This window comes from Panthera tigris, chromosome A1 (genome assembly GCF_018350195.1).
Source record: "Panthera tigris isolate Pti1 chromosome A1, P.tigris_Pti1_mat1.1, whole genome shotgun sequence".
NCBI classification, from domain to species: domain Eukaryota; kingdom Metazoa; phylum Chordata; class Mammalia; order Carnivora; family Felidae; genus Panthera; species Panthera tigris.
Window position 1 is genome coordinate 31,996,396 of NC_056660.1, and position 6,546 is coordinate 32,002,941.

Sequence of the window (6,546 nt, forward strand, 5' to 3'; positions counted from 1 at the left end):
GTAAGAAACCACCAACTATTTTCCAAAAAGGCTGTACCATTTTGCATTCTCTCCAGCAATGAATGATTTCCTGTTTCCTCACATCTTTGCCAGCATTTGGTGTAGTCAATGTTTCAAATTTGGGGCATTCTAATAGATATCTAATAATATCACATTGTTGTCTTAATTTGCCTTTCCAGGATGACACATGGTGTGGAGTGTCTTTTCATATGCTTATTTGCTAGCTGCATATCTTCTCTGGTGAGGTGCTTTTAAGGTCCCTTGCCCATTTTTTAATCAGGTTGTTTTCTTACTGTGAATTTTTAGAGTTCTTATATATTTTGGATAATAGTCTTTTATCAGGTGTGTCTGTTACAAATATTCTCTGCTAATCTGAGGCTTTTCTTCTAATTCTCCTGACATGATCTTTCACAAAGAAGTGTTTAATTTTAATTAAGTTTATCTTATCAATTATTTCTTACATGTAACATGCCTTCTGTGTCATATCTAAAAGTCATTACCATACTCAATTATCTAGATATTCTCCTATATGTCCTCTAAGAGATTTATAATTTTGTGTTTCGTATTTAAGTATGTGATCTATTCTGAGTTAATTTTTGTGAAGTGTGTAGGCATGTCTACGTTCTTTTTTTACATATGGATTTCTAGTTGTTCTAACACCATTTGTTGGCAAGACTATCTTTGCTCTACTCCATTGCCTTTACTCCTTTTCAAATATCAGTTGGCTCTATTCATGTGGTTTTGCTTCTGGGTTCTTTGTTCTGTTTCATTGATCTAGTTATCTCTTCTTTTACCAATCTGCACTATCTTGGTTACTATAGTTTTATATTAAATCTTGAAGTTGGGTAGCATCAGTTCTTCAACTTTGATCTACTTTGATTCCATGTTGGGTTATTCTGGGTCTTTTGTCTCTCAACATCCACACTGTAACTTTTTGGTATTTTGATTGGCATTTCATTGAATCTGTAGATCAGATTGTGAAGAACTGACATCTTGATAATATTGAGTATTCCTTTTAATGAACATGGAATATCTCCCTATTTTTTTTAGCTCTTCTTTGATTTCATTCATTGGAGTTTTCTAGTTTTCTTCATGTAGATCTTCTACATATTTTGTTAGATTTATAACAAAGTATTTCATTTGGGGGATGATAATGTAAATAGGATTGTGTTTTTAAATTCAAATTCCATTTGTTCATTACTGATATATATGAAAAAGATTGCCTTTGCACAGTAACCTTGTATTCTGCACCTTGTTATAATTCTTTATTTGTTCCAGTAAAAAATTTTTTTTCCGAATTTTTTTCAGTGTTTTACATAGGCAATCATATCATCTGTAAATGAAGACAGTTTTATATCTCCCTTCCCAATACATATACTTTTTCTTTCCTTTTCTTGCTTTACTGCATTAGCTAGAACTTCTACTACATGTTGAAAAGAAGTGGTGAGAGGTGACATCTTTCCTTTGTAACTGACCTCAGTGGGAAAGCTTCATATTTCTTATCATTAAGTATGATGTTATTTGTAAATTTTTTGTAGATATTCTTTATCAAGTTGAGGAACTACCACTTTCTTCCTAGTTTATAAAAAATTTTGATACTGAAGTGGTGTTGTATTTTGTCAAATGCTTTCTCTGTATCTACTGATATGATCATGTGATTTTTCTATTAGTATGCTGATGTGAGGATTATTTTAATAATTTTCATATGTGGAACCAGTCTTATATACCTTGGAGAAATCCCACTTGGTCATGATGTATAATTCTTTTTTGTTTATTTTGGTTTCAGTTTGTCAATATTTTTTTTTTTTAGGATTATACCCTCACTTCTTGAGTGTATCTCTAAGAAAACCTACTGGAAATATTATATCATTCACTGAACTTTGCTAATTGAGGATACTTCTAAATAGTAAATTATCTTCTTAAAAAAAATCTATTGATGGGTCGCCTGGGTGGCTCAGGTGGTTAAGCGTCCAACTTTGGCTCAGATCAGGATCTCAAGGTTTGTGTGTTCAAGCTTCAGGTCAGACTCTGTGATGACTGCTCAGAGCCTGGAGCCTGCTTCTGACTTTGTGTCTCCCTTTCTCTCTTCCCCTTCCCCACTCGTGCTCATGTTTCTCTCTCAAAAATAAACATTAAAAAATTAATTAAAAAATCTATTGATATCAAAGAATTTAAAAATATTATTTGAGCTTTTTTGCAACAGGTTTGCTGCCACAACACAGGTGTTACGAAAACCTCCACTAAACCTAAACCATAATGGGAAAGGAAAAGACTTATATGAACATCGTCATCATTGGACATATAGATTCAGGCAACTCTTCCACTACTGGTTATCTAATCTACAAATGTGGTGGGACTGACAAAAACACTATCAAAAAAATTGAGAAGGAGGTTACATTGTGAACATGATGTCACCATTTATATCTCCTTGTGGAAATTCAAGACCAGTAAGTATTATGTGACCATCACTGATGCCCCAGGACACAGAGACTTTACCAAAAATATGATTACAGGCACATTTCAGGCTGACTGTGCCATCCTGATTGTTGCTGCTGGTGTTGGTGAACTTGAAGCAGGTTCTCCAAGAAAGGGCAGACCCGTGAGCATGCCCTTCTGGCTTACACGCTGGGTGTAAAACAACTTATTATTGGTGTTAACAAAACGGATTCCACTGAGCTACCCTACAGCCGGAAGAGATATGAGGAAATTGTTAAGGAAGTCAGCACCTACAACAAGAAAATTGGCTACAACCCTGACACAGTAGCATTTGTGCCATTCTCTGGTTGTAATGGTGACAACATGCTGGAGCCAAGTGCAAACACACCTTGGTTCAAGGGATGGAAAGTTAACTGTGAAGACTGCAATGCCAATGGAACCACACTGCTTGAAGCTCTGGATTGCATTCTGCCACCAACTCATCCATCTGACAAACCCTTGTGTCTGCTCCTCCAGGAAGCCTACGAAATTGGTGGTATTGGTACTCTCCCTGTGGGCCTGGTGGAGACTGGCATTCTTAAACCTGGCATGGTGGTCACCTTTCCACCAGTCAGTGTTACAACTGAAGTAAAGTCTGTTGAAATGTACCATGAAGCTGTGAGTGAGCCCTTTCCTGGGGGGACAATGTTGGCTTCAATGTCAAGAACGTATCTGTCAAAGATGTTTGCCAAGGTGATGTGGCTGGTGACAGCAAAAATGACCCACCAGTGGAAGCAGATGGCTTCATGACTCAGGTGATTATACTGAACCATCCAGGCCAAATCAGTGCTGGATATGCACCTGTGCTGGTTGGTCACACAGCTCACATTGCCTGCAGATTCACTGAGAGAAAGGAGAAGACTGTCATTCTGGCAGAATGCTGGAAGATGGCCCCAAGTTCCTGAAATCTGTTGATTCTGCCATCATTGATATGGTTCCTGGCAAGCCTATGTGTGTTGAGAGCTTCTCTGACTATCCTCCTCCAGACTGTTTTGCTGTTCATGGCATGAGACAGAAGATTGGTGTGGGTGTCATCAAAGCAGTGGACAAGAAGGTAGCAGAGCTGGTAGGGACAGCAAGTCCTTCCAGAAAGCTCAGAAGGCTAAATGAACATCACTCCCAGGACCTGCCACCCCAGTCTTAATCAGTGGTAGAGGAAAGGTCTCACAACTGTTTGTGTCAATTGGACTTTTAAGTTTAATAGTAAAAGGCTGGTTGATGATAACAATTCATTGTAAAGCCTCCAGAAGAAAGGAGAATGTTTTATGGACCATGTGTGCGTGTGTGTGTGTGTGTGTGTGTGTGCAGTTTTAAGTTATTAGTTTTTAAAATCAGTACTTTCTAATGGAAACAACTTGACCAAAAATCTGTCACAGAATTTTTAGACCCATTAAAATAAAAGTTTAACGAGAAAATAGAATAAAAATATCACTTGAAGGTAATTTTACATAGAAACACATGTAGTTAACAGTAGCAATGTGGGGGGGGGGAGGAGGTCTTTTTTTTTGTTTTTTCCTTTTTGAAAAACAAAAATAGATGATCAGAGATCCTAAGGCATGAACTTAAAAATGAAGGGTCCTGGTGTGTCAAGCAAAGTACTCTGTATCATTAACCTTAAATTTGGGATCTATCCCAAATGGATCTTGAATAGACAAAAAGTCTTTTGTTTATTTCTTTTAAAATTTTTATCAAAATATTGTATGACAAATAAATATATTTTAGAAAACATTTGGTCAAAAAGGGCTCTTTCATTATTTAGAAAAGGGATGCTGGCTGTAGGACTAAGAAAACTCATAAAGCAGGTGAATCTATCTCATTTCCTCAATGGTCAATCACAGTTCCCCAGATGCTAACTCTGAATTGTATTTGCCAACACATAGTAAAATTAAGGATGTTTGGCTTCTTTAAAAGACTGTAGAATTCCTGCCACATAATGAAAAGATTGTAGAATTCCTGCCACATAACAACTATACAATATGTATTATTTTTCTTCTCTGTTGTCCATCTAGAAAACAAGACAAAAAATCACCTACCCTAAATGCTGCATTTTCCTTCACAGAGTAAGTCCAGATACTTGTCAAGATGGTTATCATGCAAAAAATACACAAGCTTAACATTTCTCAGGTCAAAACACAGAGTAAGTGATAATACTAGGGGCAGATAATTAATTCTCTCTCTATTTTTTTATTTAAATGGAATAGCTAGTATCAAGTTTAGTAACACTTATCTATATACACTTAATTTTGTTTTACTTAGTAAGCCATAATCTTAGAGGACAATAAAATTATAGTTTATCCTTTCTTAATTAATTTTGATAAAGAGAAGACATAAATGTGCAACTATCTTAAGGAAGAGATTTGTTTAAATATTTCCTCCCATTATCAAGAGAAATCTTAGTTAAGATAATGTAAAGGTATTTAATTCAGATACAGTTTTTCAAATATATTCATAATGCATCTCTACCACTGACACTAGCAATACTGAGAACAGAGTATGTCATCACAGGCTATTGTGTCTCCTCCTACAGATAGTAATAAAGATTATAAATCATACACAATGTTGATATGCTATGCTATGAGGAAAGTAATTGGGAGTTCATGATTCACATTTCTGATGAATTTCAAATCAATGATATCGCCCAAAGTCCATTTTATGTGCTGATATGAACATATGTAGTCCTATTTCTGACAGAATATTACATTAAATAATAAAACAAAATTACAAAGAACTTTGTCACATATGATTAGGGTCTCTGTTCTCACATAGTAATTCCTCAGTTATTATTTTCTTCAGTCATTTTGTCTTTCAAAGCATATTGTAGAATTGTGCATTAAAATTTCATAGCAATTAATTCATCCCTATGGATGAATAATATATATTCATCACTTTGTAATCATTACATGTGTTTTCTGGAACTGTGCATATACATGTAGACATACTTGTTACTAAATATTGATGTCTTACAAAGGTCATAATATTTTAGGTATCATCTAATGCTTAAAGAACTTAAGGAGGTGCCTGGGTGGCTCAGTCGGTTGAGTGTCCTACTTCAGCTCAGGTCATGATGTTAGGGTTCGTGGGTTCGAGCCCTGCGTCAGTCTCTGCTGAAAGCTCAGAGCCTGTAGCTTGCTTCAGGTTCTGTCTCAGGCTCTCTCTGCTCCTTCCCTGCATGTGCTGTCTCACTGTCTGTAAAATAAATAAACATTAAAAAAAATTAAAAAAAAAGAACTTAAGGATTTAAAGACATTTCCTTCATGTTTTATAGCCATGATAGAAAAATATAGATACATTCATTGTTAATGTCAATGTGTACTAAGTATATTTATAAAACTATGTTTTCAAAATTGCTGGAAACACGTTAGTTTTTAAAAGTCTGATCACATGAATGATTGCAATACAATGCAATTTAAAAATATTTAATAAACTAACATGCCATAGAATTCTCTAAACTTAATCCGTTATACTTTTTGTTTTTAAAAAACAAGCAATTTATATTTTGTCCTTAAGTTGGAACAACTGGTATTTGTTACTTCTGTGAGACTTTTACTTCATTCCAGAAAATTGATATAATTAGGCAAATGTGATTTTTCTCTACATGTGTTGTTAGTGATGATAGTTCCAGGAAAGATTTCTTTCTATGAATATGGGCAGCTGAATGAATTTATTTTAAACAGCTGGCAAGGCTGGTTGCAGCTAAAGTTTTCCATTACATGACAAGGAAATGCCTCAATATTTTGTTCAAGATGGACCTTCCAACATGTTTTGCTAAAGGCAAATGTTAATTTTATTGTTCTCTCATACTCTAGAACCTTGAGAAAGAAACAGGTATAAATCATTATTCTAAAGCAATGAGTCCCTCACCAGCATCAGCTGTAACACCTATATCACTTAGGGAATTCCTAGAAATGTAATTTCTTGGGCCCACCTCATATGTACTGAGGTGGTAAAGTCTGAAACGAGACCCAGAAATCTGTGTTTTAACAAGTCCTCTGTGTCATTTTACTGCATGCTAGAGTTTGAGAACCACTGTTCTAAAAAGATAGCATTCATGATACATTAGGTAAAATTAAA

The 6,546-nt window shown here is 35.2% G+C and overlaps 1 pseudogene; it reads left to right on the forward strand.

Annotated features, from left to right (window-relative positions):
- The first annotated feature begins 2,256 nt into the window (after positions 1-2,256).
- Positions 2,257-3,585, forward strand: LOC102949011 (annotated as a pseudogene).
- Positions 3,586-6,546: the final 2,961 nt, after the last annotated feature.